This window comes from Octopus sinensis, linkage group LG1 (assembly GCF_006345805.1).
Source record: "Octopus sinensis linkage group LG1, ASM634580v1, whole genome shotgun sequence".
NCBI lineage: Eukaryota > Metazoa > Mollusca > Cephalopoda > Octopoda > Octopodidae > Octopus > Octopus sinensis.
In genome coordinates, this window is record NC_042997.1 from 27,035,896 (window position 1) to 27,062,311 (window position 26,416).

Consider the following 26,416-nt stretch of genomic DNA (forward strand, 5'->3'; position numbering starts at 1 on the left):
ACACTTTCTCAGTCCGAACTCCATTCTGAGAACAGCACTGAAGGTATACACTGTATCAATGAGGGAACTAACTTGGGCTTCATCTTTACCATAAAGTTCGAGGTCATCCATGAATAACAAATGGTAGACTTTTTGTTGGCGGTTTTTGAAAACATACCCAGCTTTTGCTTTCCCCAGAATCAGTGTCAGTGATATCAAGTAGAGTACAAAGATCAGTGGATACAAGCAGTCCCCTTAGAAGATGCCTCTCCTAATTTCGTCCGGCGTACTAACGATTGTGCCAGCTCGCTGCCCTATAAATTCTTATTAATATGATAACGTTTCCAAAGATGGCACACAAGCAGAATCATAAGATTATCGGAAAATACTTTCCAGTGTTTCTTTTGGTTCTAAGTTCAAATCCTATTCAGGATTTTTTCCATACCTCGGGATATGACAAAATAAAATACCACAGTCCATTTCGAAAATTGCTGTCCTTGAACAATATCTTTATCTTTTCATTTATTATAGGCAAAGTTTGCTGCACCAGCATGTATACCTACGTTAGGTATAGTTTCCCCCGGGCGTAAATGATCAGTGTTTTAATTCATTTATTTATTTATTTATTTAGAAGGTGCCTTTTGTAAGTCGCAGTATTAGAGTGTGTGATGATGACATATAATATATGTTGCGAGAGATGTAATAAAACAAGGGAGGTGGGTAGTTGTGTGGAACAGGTGCTACATGATGTAACTGTACACTGATGCGCTGTATGTGGTGTGGTGCGGTGTGATTTAGTGTGATGACTTGCACACTACGTGGATGATCTTAGCATGGTTAATTTTGAACTGGGTGCTAATTTGTAAAATGTTACCCTTTAACTTGTTTCAGTCATTTGACTGTGACAATACTGGATCACCACCTTTAATAGAGCAAATCGACCCTAGAACTTATTCTTTGTAAGCTTAGTACTTATTCTATCGGTCTCTTTTGCCGAACCGCTATGTTACGGGGACATAAACACACCAGCATCAGTTTTCAAGCGATGTTTGGGAGACGAACACAGACACAAACATATACACATACACATACATATATATACATAAATACGACGGGCTTCTTTCAGTTTCCGTCTACCAAATCCACTCACAAGGCTTTGATCGGCCCGAGCCTATAGTAGAAGACACTTGCCCAAGGTACCACGCAGTGGGACTGAACCCGGAACCATGTGGTTGGTAAGCAAACTACTTACAACACAGCCACTCCTACATCTATAGTTCAGAGTTTTTTTAATCTATATGCAGCTTCATCTTTTCCACTGTAACGATTATAAACGATATTATTTTACTCTCTGAGCGATTGATAAGATTAAAGGAAAAAGTAAGTCAATGGAGAAAAGAGTTGCAATCCAGCTGGAACGTGTGTCTTACGTTACTGCATGACCGAAATACGAAAATCTTCATATTACTCAGCAAACGATCTACCTTCACAAAATAATATGTTCAAAAAGAGCAATCAATATCGTTTTACTGAGTAAAATGGCGAGCAGGCAGAATTGCTAGTACGTCGGCCAAAATGCTTAGCATTATTTCATCGTCCGTGTTTTCGCTCAGAATTCGAATTTCACTTAGGTCGACCTTGCTTTCTCTCCTTGCACGGTCAATAAAATAAGTACCATTTGAGCACTGGTTTGATGTATTCTAATTGACACCCCGCTCGAAATTACTGGCCTTCTCCCAAAATTTGAAGTCAATATCATTTTACTCACTAAAGATTGATCACTCCAAATCCCTACATCTCAAATGTGGTTCAATCACGAATGATCTTATCATTTTCAGTCCATCTCTGCACCGAGGATACCACCGCTATTTCCTCTACACTGACAGAATTACCGAAAATCTATTTTACTGCGATCTGCAGCTGAAGACTGATAAATGCAAATATTTTGACTGCGGTCATTCCTCTAAATTATCAGATACATTCCTCAACTATGATATCCCGGCGCTTATTCTATGCTGCACCCGAAGACCTTTAATGTCGTATCTGCCTATCGTAATATGTATAAATACAGTGTACATTTAAACACATAGAGGTAGCCATCATAGGACTATCTACATGCTAGAGAGAACAGTTAAATTCCGAACCACTATTAGAGATAAAAATATAAACATTTACCATCCAACTCCTGGACTTTTTTAACGAATAAAATGATTTGCTAGGCGAAGCCTTCTTCAGCAGGCACACCTTAGATTAAATATATATACACGAGGCAATCCAGTACATGTCCCGTGCTTATACGTTCTAATTTTTCAAATGTACCGCACTAGCGCAGCTCCCTGTCGGCAGTAAATAACTATGACGGTTTTTTCATTTCGAAAATTATCTAAAAAAATTATCAATAATTAATATTATCAAAGGGTAATCGGAAATATTAGAAATGTCCATTACCAGTGGCCCAGCGTGTAAACATTTAGTTAATAGACTATATGTTATATAAATACAGTGTACATTTAAACACATAAGAGGTAGCCACCATAGAACTACCTACACGCTAGAGAGAAAAGTTAAATTCCGAATCACTATTAGAGATAAAAATCGAATGAAATGAAAAATAAACACATTTACCATCTACCTCTTTAGCGTGTAGGTAGTCCTATGATGGCTACCTCTTATGTGTTTAAGTTTACACTGCATTTGTATGAATAATATATAGTCTATTGACTAAATGTTTACACGCTAGGCCACTGGTAATGGAAAATTCTAATATTTCCAATTACCCTTTGATAATATTAATTATCTTAATAGGTATCAAAGAAAACACAAAGCGTAGATCGCTTTTTGTCGCTTTCGGTGAGTATTCCCGTTGTTCAATCAACTGGAATATTTCCTACCTATTGTGTAAAAGTGGGAATGACTGAGTGTTCTACGAACATGTGTACTCTTCACGTGATCCTTTGGCAGAATCAGCATGACATGCAGTGACAAGATTGGCTATTTAACTTATAGCCACAGCTCCTATAATGGTCTCTACCCAAATTTTATTACAAAGTATTGGGAAATTTCATATCATGATAGAAGCCACTGACCAAAATAGCAGGTCTCGGGACATCAGATTGTAACACGAATATATCTATATGTTGACACCGGCAATATATATGTATCTGATAGGTATTTTAAACAGCCACTCTGAACTATGTCATAGCGTCACGGATAAACCTCAGAGTAAGATTATATGGACCATGCAGTCTCTAATCTGCAATTATGTCTTATTATGTCCATCGAAAGATATTACAACGAAGATCGAACCACTCCCTATTCTTCTGAAACTTGCACATTTATTACTGAAACCTGCAAGTACATGCCCACACCCACTCGCACACGCATACATACATACACACACACATAGAAATATACATACACATACGCACACACACACACACATCTACGTAGCCATTACTGTTCCCCACCCCTTAAGTTTCTGCGCTAAAGGAGAGAAGATGCTCAAATAAAAGAACCGATAAACTTCGGATATTACGAATTTAATGAAAGTGCGTCGCGCTATGATTTCAAATTCTTTAGAGATTAGTGTTATGTTTGACCACTTTCGGACCCACTACATTAAATATCAACTAAATGATGAGCATGGAGTAATGATCTTTACCGCCCTTCTAATATTGTGTATCCTAGTGTCTACGTTAGATATCTTAGAAATGTTATATCGGGGCAGTAAGTTGATTAAAACTGCAATAGCGCCGTATTAAATGCTTTCCACGATTAACATTCAACCTTCTATGTCATGTTTTTAGACCCAACCAATGTGGATATAATAGATACTAAGCGTGTGGCAAGTATATTTAAGTTAAGAGCGCTCTTTCACTTTTGACATTAAACTACTATATTTCTGCTAGTAATAATCACGCTTCAGTTAACCCACATTGGCTTCGGCAACTCCAATATAAGAAATCATTATCGTAGCTCTTTATGTGTCTAAAATAAATAATAATTTATGTTCACTGAAGCTGTAAAATACTAGACTTTTGTTACGGTAGTTAATAGTGTTTGAAGATTACTGGATGTCAGGAATATGAGAATCATCGCTATAAATATTGGAAAACTCATGAAAAGGCGACCGAGATAAGTTGTTTCTTCAACTTATGTAATACCGCATTGCAAGGAGCATATTTCTTATCAGTATTTGAGTACAAAGGCTATTGTAGTGAAAGGTTTGCATCGACACGTATGAACACACGACACTGGATCTTTATAATTTGAACAGTGTCTGTTGACGTAAGGACATTATAGTATAAAAATAAATTTCACTGCGTAATCAATGCTTTAGTCGTTAATATTGTGTCTGTTGACGTAAGGACGTTATAGTCTGAATATAAATTTCACTGCGTAATCAATGTATTGGTGGTTAATATGGTGAAGAAAAAAAGTTAGCTGCGTGGTTTTATATGAAAGTCTACCTTAGGCGTATTCAATATTGATTTAATCATTGACACTAACAAATGTCTGGAATTTTAGTTCGCTTACTTGTTTAAAAGAGTCCACTTAATGTTTGTATCCACCAACGTCTTATCATCATTTGATCCAGGAAAAGAATTTTTTTTTTAAATAGTTCAGTCCACTTTTATGTACATAGATAAGAGTAATTTGAGAATTCAGGTCCACCAATATTCGTAAAAAGAACAAGAGGATACATGATATAAGAGATGATATATGACATATAAGTCATGAATAAACTTCAACATTCAGAAAAGTTTCTGTGCCATGAAAATTTTTCAGTCTGAAGTTATAAGTAGGTCTATCAAAAGACTTTCTGAGAAAAAAAAGTCTTTCGATAGACTTTGATGCCATGAAAAAAATTTCACAACCTCAAGAGGAGAAAAGTCTAGCAGTCGATGGAAAATGAGGTGAATCTGATCAGTGCATTGTATACACGAGTACATGCCAAAGTATTGCATTAATACCTATTTCTTTATTACCCACAAGGGGCTAAACACAGAGGGGACAAACAAGGACAGACATAGGTATTAAGTCGATTACATCGACCCCAGTGCTTAACTGGTACTTAATTTATCGACCCCGAAAGGATGAAAGGCAAAGTCGACCTCGGCGGAATTTGAACTCACAACGTAACGCAGACGAAATACCGCTAAGCATTTCGCCCGGCGTGCTAACGTTTCTGCCAGCTCGCCGCCTTTAAATACTTGCATTAATACCAGTTAATGAAATATAACTGATATTTCTAAAATCACAGATGATAGTGGAGGAAAAACTGTGTATTAAAGATTTCATTTCTTACTTAAAGTAATATATGAAATTGCCTTAGAAATTACGTTAAAGTAAGATTATCTGCTTCATTATTACGTTCGTAAAGAACAAGCAAACATATTTGGTAAGTATTGAATAAAGCTTAGTCAATAGTTTTAGGGTTTTATGCTAAAGAAATCAGCTGTTAGTCATATCTATACAAAAGTTTACAGTTTGTGGCTGCATGCAAAACAACACGGTGATGTCCGAAAGTGATGGCAATAAAGAAAGAATGGATCATCACTCATATGTTACCTTCAGGATCGAAGAGCGCTCTCAATAACATATGTTTCACAATGAAGCCCGAAGAACCAGGTAGTGGTAGAGTAGCAGTGCAATAGATTAGAACTACTACGCAAAAATATGTAGTTCAACGAACGGAATATCGTCCAATGTTTTTGTACAAGAAAGTAGTAAGTCTGAATTAGCGATAGTAGAGATTTACCAAAGATACCACTCGTGTTTATTTTACCCTATCGACCTGGGCAAATAATGTTTTGTACTTAACAAAAGAAATAATATTTGTATAAATTTCTTCAAATATTTTGCATCTCATGTCTTATAGTACCTGGTGTCGCTACTGCACATACTTCGGCCATTAGTGTTATTACTCTCACCTACACACTTAAACTGTAATCAAACAAATGATGATTGATTTCGAATGCCAGGAATTTCGGGGTGAAGGACTTAGTCGATTACATCGACCCTAGTATTCAACGGTACTTATTTGATAAATCCTGAAAGGATGAAAGGCAAGGTCGACCTCAGTATAATTTGAACGTAGATCGTAAAGACAGACGAAATGCTGCTAAGCATTTTTCTAGCGATTCTCGGCGCCTTTGAAAGGCAAGGAATACTAAAACTTTTAATGTTGTACGTAATATATTTATTATCTGATTGTGATAAAGGATAAATAATTAAACTGCTGAAATAAAACCTGATAATGTTAAGTGGAAGAAATAAATTATGTGAGCAGTTTAGTTATACTTGCCAATAATTTGTCTTCACTACAGAGACAACATTAGTCAGTAGTAAACTGATTAATATAAATGGAAGTCATAGATTAATAGAGCCTGTGTTCGATAAATTATAAATGACAAGAGAATCCATTTTCTTTACTTGTTAAAATTCATTTCTATAGTTATCCGTGTTAAAAATGATTATGTCTGGATTTTATTAATCTTTCACCCATTGTCAATAGGTATTTATAAACTAACCAGAAAGTGAAATATTCTTACTTTTAACTATATTTTGTCGGGGTGTAGCAGAATCTTTATTGTGTCGAATAGATCCTTCGATATCTATTTAAATTTCGAGTTCAAACCTCGTCAGGCTACTTTTCATTCATCACAGACTTACTCTGTAAATTGCCTTTCAAACACTGTTCTAGCGGATGCATATGGTCTAGTGTTTAGTCTGCTGTCATGTTCCTCACACTGATAGTTTAATTTCTTAACCGCTCGATGCATTATATCATATCTTTATCAAAACACTGTGTTCACTTCTTATTTCCTTTAGTGTAACTGACATGTCATACTAAAGCATCGTCCCTTTTCGATGTCTTTCGATACACATATCTTTCTCATGGTTTTCGACTGGCAAAATTTTATATGATGTGTAAAGAGCATCAGTCTCAGAAGCAACTCAGTGCTCATGTACGATTTGTACGCGTCTCCATCTTCCAATTTTTATTTTTTTTACCAGAAGAAAAAAGTGCCTTATTATCTATTACTAGGCACCGAGCCTCATGTTTCTTTTATGGATACCGAAAGGCTGAATGGCAAAATTAGGACTGGTAGAATTTGAAATCCGAATACAAAGAGTTTGAACAAACCTCGGTATGTGTTCTGTCATACGCTTTAACAATATCACGAATCCACTGCCTTTTAAACGAATAAAGTACTAGCTAAGAATTCTTTTCAAACAGTTACGTATTGATAAACCATCTTGTATCTGAAAGTGGAATAATTTTCAAAGGTTCCTCAACATTGCTTAGTAATGTCTATATATTTCCAAAGCGTTTATCTCTAGAAACATTTCTAGGTTTCTTTTAACAGATATCAAAGTTACAAGGTAATACTGCAGCAACACGAAAACAGCTTATAAAGAAACGGTGACATATCATTATATGAGAATCAATTGTGGATTATCAATCTGTTTGAAGCTCCGTTTGAAGCAATAGCAAAACAAATTCTAATATTTTTCACACGATGCAAAACTTCATCAATAGTTTTTGTATCAGGAATTAACTACAAATATACTACCAGAAGCGCGTTTTGGGGGTTATTGTGGTATCTGTCATAAAGACAAATATAGTTGCTTTTGACAAACAATATTAGCCGACCCGTCCAAAATCAAAGAACAATTATATTTTCATTTGTTCTATCGGATAGATGAAGCAATAAAAGTTTTCATAAGTTACATGCATGTTCATCTAAGCTGATGATTTTTTTTTTCATTAATACAGTATCTTAAATAATTAGCGCAACGAAATTTTCCTTGACCGGCTACTGATGCTGTTAAATATTATTCAAAGGTTTCTAATACCCTGAAAGAAAAATTCAGCTTTGGTATTTTTTCAAAAAATATTTGTTTCGCTGAAGAAGCATGTTTTGTTATGCGATCATATTGCTACAAGGCTTTATTACTGTCACCTAGTTTGGAAATAATGAATCCCTTAGGTAGGATTCTTTAAATATTCGATGATTCTTTATCACTTGTACTGGTTTGTAAAGGAGTATTGGGAATAATCGTGAATCATTTATTAAAACTTAGATAGTTCAATTTTCTGCCACGTGGGCTGCTGTCAATATTTTCCAGTTCACATTATAACAATAGGACTTATCTTCAATTGTCATTTCATATGGTAGAAATAGAATCTAAATAACCTACCGTTCACAACCTACTGTCTTAAATAAAAAGAGATATAATGAACAATTTAGATCAATTTAGATCTTTTGGATAGCGTATTAGCACTTCTAGACTTTCATTAATAAAACCCTGTTGCACTAAATGTGCTACCAATAGTGGCTGATCGTCAGTTTTTCTTCGAATTTTGTTTCAATCATTCTATAATGTATGTGAATGTCATTACGGAGCATTAATTATTTATGATACTGAAAATTGTTTCAGTTTAACACTAACTTCAAACATTAAAATTTTACATATAAAAATATTAACGATCACATATGATAATTAAATGAAGATTGTTTTTACTTTGATAACATAATTTGTGGCATCGTGGCAGATATTATATGATATAATGTGCAATAAATGATCAATAATGTAAGAATTTTCAATATAATTAAAAGATTGTAAAACTGAATGTCTCTAGTTCTTCCCAGTTTATGCATTAGTATTATGAACTGCATTGGTACACCAAATCATTTAATTCTACAGAAAGTATTGTACATCTGTGATTTAGCGTAATATGAATCAAAGTATTTAGTAATATAGTATAGTAGATTTCGATAATTCTATGGTTAAAATTTAAACACTTAGCAAAAGTATTATTAATGTTGGTTCTCAAATAAGGACGGCGAGCTGGCAGAATTGTTAGCTCGAAGGGAAGCTGAACAACGATGGCATTGGAATATTGTTTGAGGTTCGAAAACAATGAAAGTACTGTAGATTTATAACTGCACTGCAATTCCTGTAGTACTAGCTTGAACCAAGCAGGAAGTTACCGAAGCTAGATGGATGATAATACCACACCACCCACAGCCTCGGTAATGGCATGATCAAAGTATATCTAACAATAACGGGATGGGTTTTATCAATCAACATAACACAGAATTGCTGGAGGTTCAGGGCAAAGTGTAAAACGGAATATGGAGCACATGGAACTTGTGGGACAGAAAAAATCATACTAAACCAAGCTTCTTATTGATAAAACTGACATATAGTACCCAATAAATAGGAGTACGGAAAAAGCGATGGTCTGATACTTCTAAAGAATTGACTGAGGTGGAACGAAAATTCGAACTCTCTACTACATGAGGAATGTAGTGCAGATTTCATCATAATTGATGAACGACGGAAAGAAATTCCTCAGTCTATCACCAGCTTCCCTAGATTTGCATTTACAGCTGTTCCTTTATCAGCAACAAGTTCTTTTGCATTGTAAATATTTCACCTTTGCAACTGAAAGATTGTACATGTGTATGGCAACCACCTGCTATGTATCTCAAATGCTTGAATTGGAAAGAATACCCCCCTGAAGTGGATAGAATGATTCTTTTATATACGACATAAAAAATGAAATATGGTAAGATCACCAAAAGCAAAAAAAAAAAAGAATATACGGGGGAGTACCCAAAAGTAACCGGAAACGTTCTCCGTGGGACAAGCCCGTTGTAGTTCAGGCTTCCGCCGCTACCTACACGCCACTTGATGCGACCCTCAGGCATCAGTCTACCAACCGGTGTTGGTTGGTGGGTTCACACTGCTACGTGGTGTGTCTTTGTTTTGAAGTGGTTCTCCCATGTTCGTCGATTTTTACGTTGGCTGAATCGAAAGAACAGCGTGCTTCCGTGAAATTCTGCTATCTGCGAAGGAAAACGGCAGACCAAACAATTGTCATGCTTCAAACAGCTTACAAGGATGCTGCCATGAGCAAAACAAGTTTACGAGTGACTTTTACGCTTTAGGAATGGTCACTTGTCACTTGAATACCAACGTCGTTCAGGGCTACTGTCTACATTCCGAATGAATGAAAACATCACGAAGATTCATGAATTAATCTTGGAGGACCGTCACCGAACAATTGAAGAATTTTTGATACGACTGGTGAGTCTTGGAGCTCCTGCCAACGACTTTCGAGCGAGGAATTGCGAATGAAAAGAGTTCCAGTAAAATGTGTGCCTCGCTTGCTTACGGAAGATCAAAAGCAGTCACGACTGAATAGGTGTTGTGAACTGAAAGAACTGTTGGAAGTTGAACCGGACCTTTTTCTGAAGGTCATCACTGGTGACGAAATCTGCCGATATGAAATTTGTACATGCAGAAGAGGTGAACGAAAAAGAACGACGGATGCGTTAAAAGATATCACACGCAGGAATTCCAGCACTTCTTCGAATAGTGGAAAATGCGCCTGGAACTATGCATTGTTTCAAATGGGGAAAACTTTGAAGGCGATAAAAGCGTAAACATGTAAAACTAAGTGAATAAAATAATATTGCAAAATTCCGTTATTTTTTTTACACCTTCGCGTAAAATCGCTTTTGCCCGTGGATAGAATTCTAGCTTCTCCACACCCATTTAATAAAAATTCTTAGTGATCTTCAAAAAAAAAAAAAAGATTACGATGATAGGGACTTCGCTTTTCAACATGATACAATGCATGATAGGTAGCAGTTCTGTGATTATTTATTTCAAGCATTATTATCATTTCTAGTGAAAAATTTTTAAAATTTTCATCGGTTTATCCGTGTTTTAATATAGGTCTCCTAACGACAATGTAAACTTCATATGATGAAGATGTCCTTGGCCTGAAGAGTAGTATGCAGTATATATTTCACTTGGTTAATTACTACTTCCGAGGTTCCGCTCACTATAAAACACATGTAGCCCGGATTTTATCTACGTCATTCCTTATATATAGAAATCCATTTTCGGATTTATATATATATATATATATATATATATCACATGATCACATGACCGACCAGTCCATCAAATGTTGTTACACATCGCTGGTCACAATGCGTTCGCATTGTTTTTTAGCCTTCGAATGACGCCACCCCGCTGGCTAAGTGAGCAGGCCAACAGAAGAAAGTGTGGGAGAAAGAGTGGTGAAAGAGTACAGCAGGGATCACCACCCCCTGCCGGAGCCTCGTGGAGCTTTTAGATGTTTTCGCTCAATAAACACTAACAACGCCCGGTCTGGGAATCGAAACCGCGATCCTACGACCGCGAGTCCGCTGCCCTACCCACTGGGCCAGTGCGCCTCCACCATATATATATATATATGTGTGTGTGTGTGTGTGTGTGTGGTGTGTGTGTGTGTGTGTGTGTGTTTGTGTGTGTCTGTGTTTGTGTGTGAGTGTGTTTGTGTGTGTTTGGGCGTATGTGTATACGTATGTATGTATGTATACACACACACACACACACATATATATATAATCAAAAAATAACAAGATGTCAGGTATTAAGCAATGCTACCGTTTCTTCGTTTAATCGAGCAATGCAAGCATGACACCAATTTAAATAAAGTGCCATCTTCAGTTGCAAAAAATATGGATTCTCAACGCGTAAGATATATTAATAGTGCAACAGCGGCAACATGGAATTCTTTCATCCTCTAGCTCTGATAAAATATTTGAGAAAAGTTATACTAATAGGCGCAAGAGTGTCTGCGTGGTAAGTTGTTTGCTTACCAACCACATGGTGATGGGTTCAGTCCCACTGTGGGGCAACTTGGGCAAGTGCCTTCAACTATAGCCTCGGGTCGACCAAAGCCTTGTGAGTGGATTTGGTAGACGGAAACTCAAAGAAGCCCGTCGTATATATGTATGCGCGTGTGTGTGTGTATGTGTGTTCCTCTTTGTGTTTGTGTGTGTGTGTGTTTGTCCTCCCAACATCGCTTGTCAACCGATACCAGTGTGTTTATGTCCCTGTAACTTAGCGGTTTGGCAAGAGAAACCGATATGATAAGTATTAGGTTTATAAAGAGCAAGTCCTGGGGTCGATTTGCTCGACTAAAGTCGGTGTTGCAGCATGGCTGCAGTCAAATGACAGGGACAAATAAAAGAATAAGATATCTTGTCTGTTGAAAATTCATATTTTTGCGACTGAAGATGGCACTATATTTAAATTGATGTAATGCTTGCATTGTTCTATGAAACGGAGCCGCCTGAAACGGTCACATTGAATTAATCCCTGATATCATTTTACTTCATTTTATTCACCTTACCTTGAACTTTGCAGATAATACCGGGCTGAGTTGATGCCTCAATTTAAGTACCTAATTCATATGAATATTAATTATGTATATATATATATATATATATATATATATATATACTGCTAAATTTGTTGAGTTTATAAACTATTTGGCTGCTTGTTCCTCTGGAGACTATCAGAATGATGTAAGACGCTTCTGATGACAATCCAATAATGTTCGAAAATCGATTAAGGTTGTTCATAATTTCTTTCAGTCTGCAGAGAAAGGGTTAAAATTTGCTCTGTTTATAATTATACCATATATTACATATATATTTATACGCATACACGAATGTATATATATATGTGTGTGTGTGTGTACGTAATATACGTACTCTGTTATACTCTTGATACTCTGTGGACTAAGATCTACTTTGAGAGCCGCTGGTATTCATATAGTGTTAAGCACTTTAAGTATGCAAATTAGAGATTCCTTCATGGATTAACTGCTACATTCGTTTAGTATATAAACAGTTTGGCTGTTTGTTTCTCTGAAGGCCATCAGAATGATGTAGACGCTTCTGATGAAAACCGAATAAAGTTCGAAAATCGATTAATGTCGTACATCATTTTATTTTTTCAGTCTGCGGAGAAAATGTCTAAAATTTGCTCCGTTTATAATTACACCATATGTTACATATATATACACATACACGAATATATATATATATATATATATATATATATATATATATATATATATATATATATACTTTATTTAAAGCAGCAGAAAATTCAACAAAACCTGTTATTCTGAGTTTCCCGTTGCCGTTCATCGAACAGTTTTTGCTAGAATAGAACCGATATGTCAATTCTATCCAGACTAGTATAAACGCTACACCTTTAAAAATGGACTTGTTTGATTGGTCCTTTACAAATAACGAGCGATAAACAAAAATGAGCTCAAAATATATATGTTTATATATTTATATATATATATATATAATATATATATATATATATATATATATATATATATATATATATATATAATATATATATATATAATATATATATATATAATATATATATATATATATATGTATATATAAATTATAAAATTCGAGGAAAAACCTTACATTGAATAAAATACATATTGACATTAATAAAGGAAAATAAGTAATATATGGAAATTGAAATTAAAATGTTAAAATGCCTTAAAATATTACACGGCCGTACATATTCATATTAAACTATACATATATACATCAACATACACAGATAGATTCGTGAAGACCACATACATATACAGACGTATAAATATAAAGCTAAAATATACACACAAATGCATGTACACATATGCATACGCAATCTAGTTCGCACGCAAAACCACTGTATCTATAAAGACTACAAGCTAAAATCCCCATCCATGATTTTAGCTTATAGTCTTATGTGGAGGCGCGTGGCTTAGTGGTTAGGGTGTCAGCATCATAATCGTAAGACTGTGGTTTCGATCCTTGGATCGGTCTACGCGTTGTGTTCTTGAGCAAAACACTTCACTTCACGTTACTCCACTCCCTCCACTCAGCTGGTAAAAATGAATAACGCTGCGATGGACTGGCGTCCCGTCCAGCTGGGAAGCACATATGCTATAGAAACCAAGAAACCGGGCCCATGAGCCTGGCTAGGCTTTAAAAGGGCGCATTTATTTTTTAATATACAAACGTACGTGTATGTATATATGTATGTATATATATATATATATATAATATATATATATATATATATATATATACATACATATATACATACACGTACGTTTGTATATTAAAAAATAAATGCGCCCTTTTAAAGCCTAGCCAGGATCATGGGCGCGGTTTCCTGGTTTCTATGGCGTATGTGCTCCCCAGCTGGACGGGACGCCAGTCCATCGCAGCGTTATTCAATGGACTCCTTATTCAATCCGAATTAGGGACTTTGCAGCCTTTGAAACATATGTAGAAAATAATGAAAAGGAATTTTGTTAAATCTTCGTTCAGCTCCATTTCTTCCTACACTAGATATATATATATATATATATATATATATATATATATATATATGCGTGTGTGTGTATGTATACGTATATAAACGCATGTATATATGGTCACCAAATTGCAATCACATTACAGCCACACGTACATTTATGCAAAAGCTTATCTAAGTATACTTGCTATTGTTTATTGACCTATATCATGTAATGATACATGCCATAATTTAAGTTCAGTTGAATAATGAATTCAGTTTAACTAAACACTGTGTGTGTGCGTGTGTGTGTATGTGTGTGTGAGACGTTTACACGCTAACACATACACACATACACGCAAATATATATACACTACTTACGCAAATATCCAATCGCAATTAAACATATCCAGAGAATTTTTTGTACTCTATATAAGGATGAACATGGCAGAGAGAAATAAACAGACGGATAGAAACGCAATGTGGCATAAATACTAAAATCAGAATATACAATATGGCTGTTTCACGCAATACAAAAATATACTGATAAATATAATGCATTAATGCCATTAGATGCTAATGTTAAACTTAACACTACAGCTAATATTTCATGGTATTCCGTGCTTAGCGGATACACGCTTTAGATTTTGATACTATCTGTTGAAAGCTGAGGGATATTTTTATAGCCGATGATATGTATATTTGTGTGCGTATCAATTTCTATGTATGTATGTACGTGCGATAGTGATATGTAAGTGTGTATGTGCTTGTATGTTTCTGTTTGTGTGTAAATCTGTATATGTGTATATGTGTATGTCATGGTGTGCAATTTGTTTAGAGTTTCGCTAAATACTGATAATTATCTTGTTCTCTTCCCATAGATTATCAATCCTGCGATAATGGTATCACTTGATTATATGCGGCAAGTAATAATCAAACGTACACATGCACGCACTTAAATACTCATATATACACAAGAGAGATTCAAACACATACACACATGCTCACAGACACAGACACGAGAAATAACGCTGAGAACAGATACACAAACGTAACCATCTATAGACCACATGTATTACCATGTATTAAATACTCATGTTTGCATATATTATTACTATAGCTTGTCTGCCTGATCAAAGCCTAAATAATTATGTCCCCCTGTGCCTCATTGATAACGCTATTTCCCAGCATTAAATTCCCAACAGGGTTTTTCTGTAACTACATACATGATAGGCTTCGCATGGTTACAACTGGAATTTGTTTCTGAGAAGCAAGAGATCTCGGCGGATTCAACCAGGCAAAATGTTTCGATAGCGTGATAAGACATTCACGCCTGTGTGAGTTCGCGCGTTGTTTCTAAATTCATTTCCCGACATATTAATTGCGTTCAAGTGGTTTCTTACTGATATATTTTGAACCTTTACAGCTTCATTTGCATTTAATTGACTTTGTTACAAAACTGATGTTCATATGTATACATACTTATGTCTATGTCTGTGTGGAGGCGCAATGGCCCAGTGGTTAGGGCAGCGGACTCGCGGTTTCGATTCCTAGACCGGGCGTTGTGAGTGTTTATTGAGCGAAAACACCTAAAGCTCCACGAGGCTCCGGCAGGGATGGTGGTGATCCCTGCTGTACTCTTTCACCACAACTTTCTCTTACTCTTACTTCCTGTTTCTGTTGTACCTGTATTTCAAAGGGCCGGCCTTGTCACTCTCTGTGTCACGCTGAATATCCCCGAGAACTACGTTAAGGGTACACGTGTCTGTGGAGTGCTCATCCACTTACACGTTAATTTCACGAGCAGGCTGTTCCGTTGATCGGATCAACCGGAACCCTCATCGTCGTAACCGACGGAGTGCTTCCTATGTCTGTATGCGCGTCTGTGTGTATGTGTGTGTGCTAGAATAAGGGTGATGTTTAAGAATACAAATACAATGTCTACAGACGATATGTCTCAATTCTAAGAATATTGAAGCTTACACACACAACTCACATACACACATTGCGCGCGCACACACACACACACATACGTACATATCTATAAATATACATAAATATATGTGTGTATGTATATATGTATGTATGCATGTATGTATGTATATATATACACCGGAGCAAGGACATAAATGCGAAACAAGGTGGAAAAAATAGTACTCGAATACAGAGGTAGAGTAATATACTTTATTGAAAGCAGCAACAATATCACAAAAGCTGTTACTCAGATTTTCACATTCCCGATCGTGGGACAGTTTTACTCTTACTCTCTCTTTTACTCTTTTACTTGTTTCAGACATTTGACTGCAGCCATGCTGGAGCACCGCCTTTAGTCGAGCAAATCGACCCCAGGACTTATTCTTTGTAAGCATAGTACTTTAGGTTACGGGGACGTAAACACACCACCATCGGTTGTCAAACAATGTTGGGTGTGGACAAACACAGACACACAAACGCACACACACACACACACACACATATATATATATATATATACATATATATATATATATACACATATATACGACGGGCTTCTTTCAGTTTCCCTCTACCAAATCCACTCACAAGGCTTTAGTCATCGGACATTGTGTTCAATACCACCCAACCTGATCAAAAATCTGAAAACCTTAGGCATTCCCTACAATCGATGTATTTCAAAAGTCGTCATTACTTGGAACTTATGCATATTGCGTAAAGTACTGTCTGTCTGAGGTCTTTGTAGTGATAATAAACACTACAAAATCTGCACTCCTGCTTACTGGTATGAACATCATCCTGAGGTAGTATTTTAAGGTAACAATGTCATTACCCTTTGCGATTTTCCAGCCAACACTGGGAAGAAAAGCTTGAAGACTAATAGATGTAAGTGTTCTCAGTTATAAATATATGTCTGTAAAGGAATTTGACAAAGTAAGTAACTATAATAGATAGCTCCGGGTTCAGTCCTACTGCGTGGCACATCCAGCAAGAGTCTTCTGCTATAGCCTCGAGCCGACCAAAGCCTTCTGAGAGGAAACTGAAAGAAGCTTGTCGTATATATAAAAGAGACCGATAGAATAAGTACTACGCTTACAAAGAATAAGTCGTGGGGTCGACTTGTTCAACTAAAGGTGATGTTTCGGTATGGCCGCAGTCAAATAACTGAAATAAGTAAAAGAATAAAAGAATAAGAACCTCGAAATTGAAATACAAAAGATCTGGCATCTTAAAGCGAGAACTCTTCCTGTTATTGCATATGCCCTTAGTATGTAAAGAAAGGGATGTCAGAAGCATCTAGATAATATCCCAGGAGAACCATGTCTCAGAGAAATCCAAAAGATGCAGTGCCAGGTAGTGGTTCTCATGGCTTCTGATCTGAACTAATTGGAAGTATTATTTTATAGACTGTTTTGTCTTGGTATAAAAGATGCGCTACAGCAAATATTCTGCTCAATACCACAGATTTGCTTGTCAGTTACTTGACCTTAACCAGCTGAGCATGTCCCTTAGTGGGTGACAGTATGTGCACCTCTAATCATGAGCAGAAGTAGTAGGAAATTATCATAGCCAAGTGTTGAGAGGAATTCTTTGGAGTTTGGGTAATTCACCTCTGGAAACGTGGGTGTTTTGTTCAACATCCTTATACAACCCTTATTCAGGGATCTTTTGAGCAGGATGGGCTATCGATATGAAGAAAATTCTAACTGGGCCCCACCTGCAAGGTCATGTGCTCTTTAACGTGATATAAGATCACTATATTGCGCACATATTCTTGTGATGCATGTGCCTGTTGTACCCTTATCAGAGGGGTAGTCATGAAGCGTATACATGGGTTCGTATATTTTAACCCAATGTTACTTTGATGACATGCACGGCTCTCTCACTCAATAATATTTAGATATTGATAACAACAACAACAACAACAACAATAATAATAATAATAATAATAATAAATATTAATGAATACCCCAATGAAGCACCAGACAATGGCTGCCATGTCTTGTGACCATTACAGAGTGATTGGCCGTACATTGTTTTGTCTTGGTATAAAAGATGGGCTTTAGCAAATATTCTGTTCAACACCACATAATCGCTTGTCAGTCGCTTGACCATAACCAGTCATGCGCTGTATATTTCGATACGATATCACTATGTCGCCCACCTATGGTTGTGATGCATGTGCCTGGTGTACCGATATCAGATGAGTATTCATGATGAGTATATCGGGTTTCGTATATTTTACCCAATGTCACTTTGATGGCATACACTGCTCTCTCATTCAATGTTAATAGTAAATATACTCCATACATTAAAAGTTAAAGAAATATCCTATACAGAGAATTTTTACATCCATAATCAGCAATATAATGATATATAAGATCAAAACGGCAAAAGCACTTTTCTATATGCCACAACGAAAAGAAATCGTTTCCTTGTGAACTACAACAGCAAAATGACGTGTACCTGTGCTATGAATCGTGCACAAAATATACCAGTTTTGACCCAAAAGGTAAAAGACTTGATTATGTGGAAGCACTATTTGTAATTACTAAATATATTAATTTTCTTTACATGTTATTGTTCTTGAGTTACAGCTGAGAAGTTATATACTAGAAATATTTTAAAATCTATTTGGTCCATTTCTACTCGTGATAAATGCACACTTAATAATTTTTTCCGATTTCACCATTATTGATTTGTTGATGGTGTACTGACATTCATTTGTTTTGCGAGAACTAGTTTGTCTGATGCTTATGCTTCAAGACGTGCTGTTGCTATTATGGTTATACATTATAAAAAAGGAAATTCTACTTAAGATGTCAGAAACTGATATGAAAAACATCATCTGTATACAATAAAAAAATTCAGAAATTTTACAGATATTCTCGAATACGTTTAAGCAACATTTTGTTTCCTGAAGGAGTCTGTTTGGTGCAGAACTAGCAAATTCTATACCATAACCAAAGTAAACAAAAATAAAGCTACAGGGAATGTTTGTTAAACCCTAAATCCAACCATGTCGAAATACCGGCTCCAGAGAATTGGGAGGTCTTTGATGTAGCCAATTATAGCAGGTCTTGAATGTAGAACAAATAAGCTAAGTAATATTGTAGACACTTTATTTGAACCTTTCTTAAATTTTACCCAGTATTTTATTCGAATTGATCTCTATATGCAAAATCGAACATTCAGATATTGATTAAGTTGATGTTGGTAATTTATATGCGTGGGAGTGGTTGTGTGGTAATGGGAGTGGTTGTGTGGTAAGTAGTTTGTTTACCAACCACATGGCTCCGGGTTCAGTCCCACTGCGTGGCACTTTGGGCAAGTGTCTTCTACTATAGCCTCGGGTCGACCAAAGCTTTGTGAGTGGATTTGGTAGGCGGAAACTTAAAGAGGCCCGTCGTATATATATGTATATATGTATGTGTGTATATGCTTGTGTATCTGTGTTTGTCCCCCCAACATCGCTTGACAACCGGTGCTGGTGTGTTTACATCCAGTAACTTGACGGTTCGGCAAAAGAGACCGATAGGAAAAGTACTAGGCTTACAAAGAATAAGTCCTGCAGTCGATTTGCTCGACTAAAGGCAGTGGTCCAGCATGGCCACAGTCAAATGAGTGAAACAAGTATAAGAGTAAAAGATTAAATCCTGAAACTGAATAAGATTAGATAAGCTCTTCATACATAGTAGTTTCTGCTTCTACAGAGCATCGCAGAAATGGTTATCATTGATGTTGTGAGATTCATATTACAAAACAACTATTTCATATTCGATGATTCACCGTACATAGAAAATATCATCGGCATCAATTGGTAGTAAACTAGTACACTCCCCCACTTATATCAGACTAGTTCTGTATTATCTATCATGAATGAAAATAATCTATAATGTATGTTATAAATATCTCGCATTGCATTTTACACGTATTTAAAAAGCATATCTAACTGGCTGTTTTATTTTATAGCAGAATATGCTTGATATGGATATCCAAATTTTGAAAAATCTGCCCAAGAATATAAATTTAATAATGTAGTTTCAATTCTAATTCTCAGAATTTCATTGATGTAATAATATGTCGCATACATAAGGAAAACTACAGCAGACAAGCTGGATTCTTACTAAGTAAATGACTAACGTACAAAAACATGGACTGCAACTTAGTTATAAGAAAGTAATTAAACATTCGTTCAGTCGACAAGGCAGCGAGCTGGCAGAAACGTTAGCACGCCGGGTGAAATGCGTAGCCGTATTTCATCAGCCGTTACGTTCTGAGTTCAAATTCAGCCGATGTCTACTTTGTCTTTCACCCTTATAAATTAAGTACCAGTTACGCACTGGAGGACGATGTAATCGACTTAATCCGTTTGTCTGTCCTTGTTTGTCCTCTCTGTGTTAAGCCCCTTGTGGGGAAGAATAGAAATAGGTATTTCGACTGTCTTATGTTCTGAGTTCAAATTCCGCCGAGGTCAACTTTGCCTTTCATCCTTAAGGGGTCGATAAATTAAGTACCAGTACGTACTGGGGTTGATCTAATCGAGTGCCCCCTCCCCCAAAATGACGGACTTCGTGTTTAGACTAGAAAAGAATTAAACTTTCGTTCAGTCGATATAGAGCAAGTTTGGCGAAAACGAGACTACATAATATTAAATTATTTCCAATTTATAAATACTTAGATGTTCTTGAAAAACGTTATTTTGGTATACACTCGGATTTCTTACACATTGTGAAATCTTAAATTTTAATCACATATTAAATGTAAGTGCAAAAGAATTTGTATGTACTGGACCTGTATGAATATATATTAAAGATAGAAAAGAAAGAGCAACTGTCTTATGATTATGTCTGTGAGTGAGGAACGTTTTATTGCTGTTGTAAACTCTACTTCATAATCCGAGCAAAGCCATAAAACATACAATGATTGACCAACATTACATTAGAAGATTACATTTGATACTCAATACAAAGTATCGATTACAAAATCGATTTGCGTTATTTCTGTGTTTAGAGACTACAGGTTAAGGTGATCATATAAAATGTTTCAAATGTGATCAAATATAATTTCATCAAATAAAATCGATTGCGGCAAAGACTCATCTCTCCAATTTCGAATTATACTTTTAAATGGATTATTTTAAAATGCTATTTGATGTTTTATACATAGTCAACTTGATTTGTACCATTTTTTTAAACAGAAAATTCATTAGGGAATTCCCTGTTCCTTACACACACACACACACACACACACACACACACACACAAACATACACACACACACACACATATATATATATATATATATAATTATATATATATATATTAAATATAATTATATATATAATTATATATATATTATATATAGATAGATATATAGATACATACATACACATATATATCTTTGTATGTATGAATCTATGGGTGTATGCTTGCGTGTGTATGTTTGTGTGTGTGTGTGTGTGTGTTTGTGTGTGTGTGTGTGTGTGTGTGTATGTGTGTGTGTGTGTGTGGTGGTGTGTGTGTGTGTGGTGTGTGTGTGTGTGTGCCTCTTGGCTTAGTGAAAGTGAGTATGTCATTGGAAATATTTTTACTATTAACTGAACAGAGATAATACAGGTTTTTCCTTCTGTAAATCTGTTAATTATGTAAGTGGAGGAAGTACAGTTTTGTGACGATAAAACGTACACTATGAATTATTCAAACTTTAGCATGCTCTGTTGAAAGCCGCATTTTTCAAAAATAAAAAATGTTAAACGTAGCTTTTAAAATTATTTTTCCACTTAGAATTACAGTCACACTCAGAGCGCGAGCCAAACATTATGCTTTATAACTGAGATATCTTTTGAATATTTCAATACGTATTCGGTTTGGATGCATTTAATTTGACAATATATCTACCCCTTTAACATAAAACATACAGAAGTGGATATGTAATACTAATAAAATCGTCTCACGTGGTACTGTAAATCGGTTTGGAATAATTACATCTTGAATTGCCTTGTGTAGGAGAAATATTATCATATAGGTATAAACTATAGTGACCTATATAACAGGGAGAATATAGCTATGTTAAATGAAAGGTTATGCACTGAACTGTAAACGATTGAAGTCACCTCAGAAGTGATTCTACATTTGATGAACATGTATAACTCAGGGCTGCATAAACTAACTGGTTGCATATAGCTAACTGCAGTTTCTGACTGCCTGCATTTCACCAGCGGAACAAGTAATTATACGACAGAAGGTTGCTCATCGATGCACGTCGGTGAAGAGATGAGTTGGAGTATTCATGAGTTTGGTCAAAGCTACGAAAAACATTTCAGCGTGCTCTCATTTCAATCAGAATATGAATACTGCAGTTTCAGAACTGTCTTGCTGAATCTGGAAAAAAAAAATCAGTGACAAGCTGTCTAAGTAAGTCATTTAAAGAAAAATTTAGTAATATCATGTGGTAAATTGTATAGCAAGTCATGTCACGCCGCCTAATAAGGGAGCTGAAATATGTTTAATTACTTTAATTATTACATCTTATTTAAATGAACTGTAGCACTTGTCTTGTGACTTTTTCCTAGAAATAATTGTAATTTTTTCTCTGGGACTTTTACATCTCTTTTTTCATTCCTAATCCCCCTCGTGACCATCTCAAGAGAAACTGAGCATCACCATATGTTGTGTCGCACGTTCGGATGCCTCTACTACTCTGCTCGACTCTCTGCTTCGCCGACTGCTACCTTTCTTTGACTCTAGACTACTCCCTCTATATCTACGTATTGGGTTAGTCTACATCATCGTCTGGGGACGTTCACACAACACCATATTTATTACTTTTTACATTACTTTATTGATGAAGTATCCAATAATCGAATTTCCAAATGAACGGTAGTAAGTAGTGTGAGATATTACTACCGTTAATCTACTGATCCTATTTTGAGTTCTACTATGGTAGCATTAAAAATTATAATTTTATAAATACTATCAGATTGCTGAAAACTGGCCATTTTGATTCGCTTGTGGTACATTCCTGTGAAATACAACTTATATATATATTTCTTTACCACTTACAAGGGGCTAAACATAGAGGAGACAAACAAGGGCAGACAAAGGGATTAAGTCGTTTACATCGACCCCAGTGCGTAACTAGTACTTTATTTATCGACCCCCGAAAGGATAAAAGGCAAAGTCGGCCTCGGCGGAATTTGAACTCAGAACGTAACGACAGACGAAATACGGCTATGCATTTCGCCCGGCGTGCTAACGTTTCTGCCAGCTCGCCGCCTTCAATACGACTTACATATACTAGATCTTCATACATGTGTTAACAGCAGCTGAAGTTCACAAAGCAAAAATATTTATTTTCTGTTCATAATCTGATGCAGACATTGCAAATACAAGTTATCATTACTTGCAGCCAATTTTCAGATTAAGATTATTGACTGAAATTTGCTTTTGTTTCGCTAAGACATTTAGAATAATATAAAGTAAGTAGTCGCCAGCAGATTTGTATTTCCATCTTATTGTTACAGTTGATGTTATTGCTTTACTAGAGTGTGAGGGAGATTGTGGCTTACGACTGTAACATATCAAATGCAAAACATACCCGTCAACGATGAAATGGTTATATATTAGGTGCTAAAATGCGGCGAGCTGGCAGAAACATTAACGCGCCGGGCGAAATGCTTAGCGGTATTTCGTCTGTCGTTACGTTGTGAGTTCAAATTCCGCCGAGGTCGACTTTGCCTTTCATCCTTTCGGGGTCGATGAATTAAGTACCAGTTACCCACTGGGGTCGATATAATCGACTTAATCCCTTTGTCTGTCCTTGTTTGTCCCCTCTATGTTTAGCCCCTTGTGGGTAGTAAAGAAATATATATATTAGGTGCTAATTTTAAACATAATTACCGTCTGCTTGTGTTACATAAACTAACTGAAAGGGGATGGATGGCAGTTATATCTGATAGATATTACTTCATTTTTTTTAATTTGGACAATAGTTTCTGTTTTAGGAAGTTTCAAACTGTATCATGTCGAAATACATCTTTTAGGACCACGTATCTGTTGAAATATTTCAATCAATTTAGTCACTGAAACAGAATTAAACGAATAGTTTAAGTTATTGATTTTACAAAATTTTATGTAAATTTTAAATGTACGGAAAAACTCTAGCTTTATGCGAGGGGCAAAACCGATGTTATAATGTAATGAAAGCAATAATCTGAGTAAGGTTTCCTGCTTGGTAGGCGGAATCGCAACCTAAAGGGTCCGATCTTCCAGCGTTTTCTTCATGATCGTCCATCTTCTTCCATCTAAGCATGTAAATTTTCTTACACTCAAATACGCATATATATGTTTGTATGTTTATCTGTGCTTTTTATATAGGTATGAACGTTTATCTGTCTGTCTGTCTGTATGTATGTATGTATGTATGTATGTATGTATGTATGTATGTATGTGCGAACGTGTGTGTATATATAGGGAGAACAGGCATGCGAATAACGTCGTCAAGGATCCGACCCCTTTAAAAAGTAGCCTGAGCAAGTGTCATCTATATTAATTACAGTTTCACCAATGGTTTCTTGCTTGATTTTCGTCGACCGAAATTATCCATCGTGTGTGTATTTATAGACATGCGCGAACTCGTGTGTGCGTGTGTGTGTGTGTGTGTGGTGTGTGTGTGTGTGTGTGTGTGTGTGTGTGTGTGTTTGATGATCGTAGATTTCTATCCTTCAGCGATAAGGATTAAATTGTCCGTCCAGTCTGGAACCGAAATACGTAGCCCAACCATCAGCATCTTTACTATTACTTCCTCGATACATTTTACATTTTTTTGTATTTGTAATGACTCGAAGCACTTTGGTTTTTCAAAAAACATTTTGATTATTTAACTCCTAGGTATTTTTGCATCAATTCTTAATTTCAAATTTTTTACTATAATTTTCTATAGTTTGTTTGCAATACCTTCTTACAAATCATTTATTCAATTTAATTTTCGTTGGAATCATTAACTTACGTGACTTCAACAAGAATTATGCAAATTCCAAAGAAACATACAATGCCATTTATTTGATGACATTTTAACTGTGACGTTGATTACAACTGTTAATTCTAAGATTTATTGATTCTGAGAAAACTTATTTCATTAATATCATTCGTTGTCAAGCAATAGCAATCAAAAACGATCTTTATAGTATTTTTGTTAAAAAATCTATTATAATTGATTAACCACTAAGAAGTTATTGATATATATTCTTAGAGTGGTGACATTTATACATAAACTTCTGATCAGTTAATGTATATTTATCTAGCTCATTAACTAAATCTTTCACAATTAAAATAATTGATGATACGCAGACAGCAAAATAAGTGTGTTTGCATGATAGTGGGGGTTGGGAATTAAATTACTCACATTGCATTATTCAAAAAGTGCCACAAAAGCAGTAACACTTGAATGCCGAAAGATTTTTTAAAAGCTTTTCTAATGTCTGACGTTAGAAATCTTTTTGGAAACCAACTGACTTTTACCTCATATTTCGAAAATATAAGATCCTGATTTTATTTGTCATTTCAAAAGTATTCATTAGATCAATACTAAAATATTCCATATAATGACTCTCATCTGTTAAGTGACAGGGACTTTCGAAACTACCACATTTAGTGCGGGTGTTATGTAATGTATCCTATTACGGACGAAAAGCAAGGTATGTGTCTAGGAAGTTAAAATATATATATATATATATATTTATATATATATAGTGAGAGAGAGAGATAGATAGATAAATAGATAGATATAGATAAATACACACACACACACACACACACACACACACACACACACCATATATATATATATATATATATATATATATATATATATATATATATATATATAGGGAGAATTTACGAAAACAACAAAAGACGAAGAGAGGTGGTGTAGAAAACAAACAGATGTACTAGTATAACGCTCGGGAATTGAAAAAGTCTTTTACGTTTCTAGCCTACGCTCTTCCACAGAAAGAAACGAGGCGAGAAAAAATGTGTGTAGTGGCTACCAATCTATATATGTATACATACATATATATGTATGTGTGTGCGGGGGGTGTTTGTGTGTGTGTGGGGTGTTTGTGTGTGTGTGTGTGTATGTGTGTGTTATGTATGTATGTATGTATGTGTATACTACAACATAAGTGTAAATAACTCACACTGTTGGAAATGAAGCATTGTTCAGTGCATTATGTAAAGCTTGGAGGAAGAGAAATAGAGGG

General features: G+C 35.6%; 1 protein-coding gene across 6 annotated transcripts in view; it reads left to right on the top strand.

Moving 5' to 3' along the window:
- Nucleotides 1–26,416, top strand: part of LOC115213509 (TWiK family of potassium channels protein 18-like) — a 402,881-nt gene that overhangs the window by 370,992 nt on the left and 5,473 nt on the right. The gene's annotated exons all lie outside the window — the stretch shown is intronic.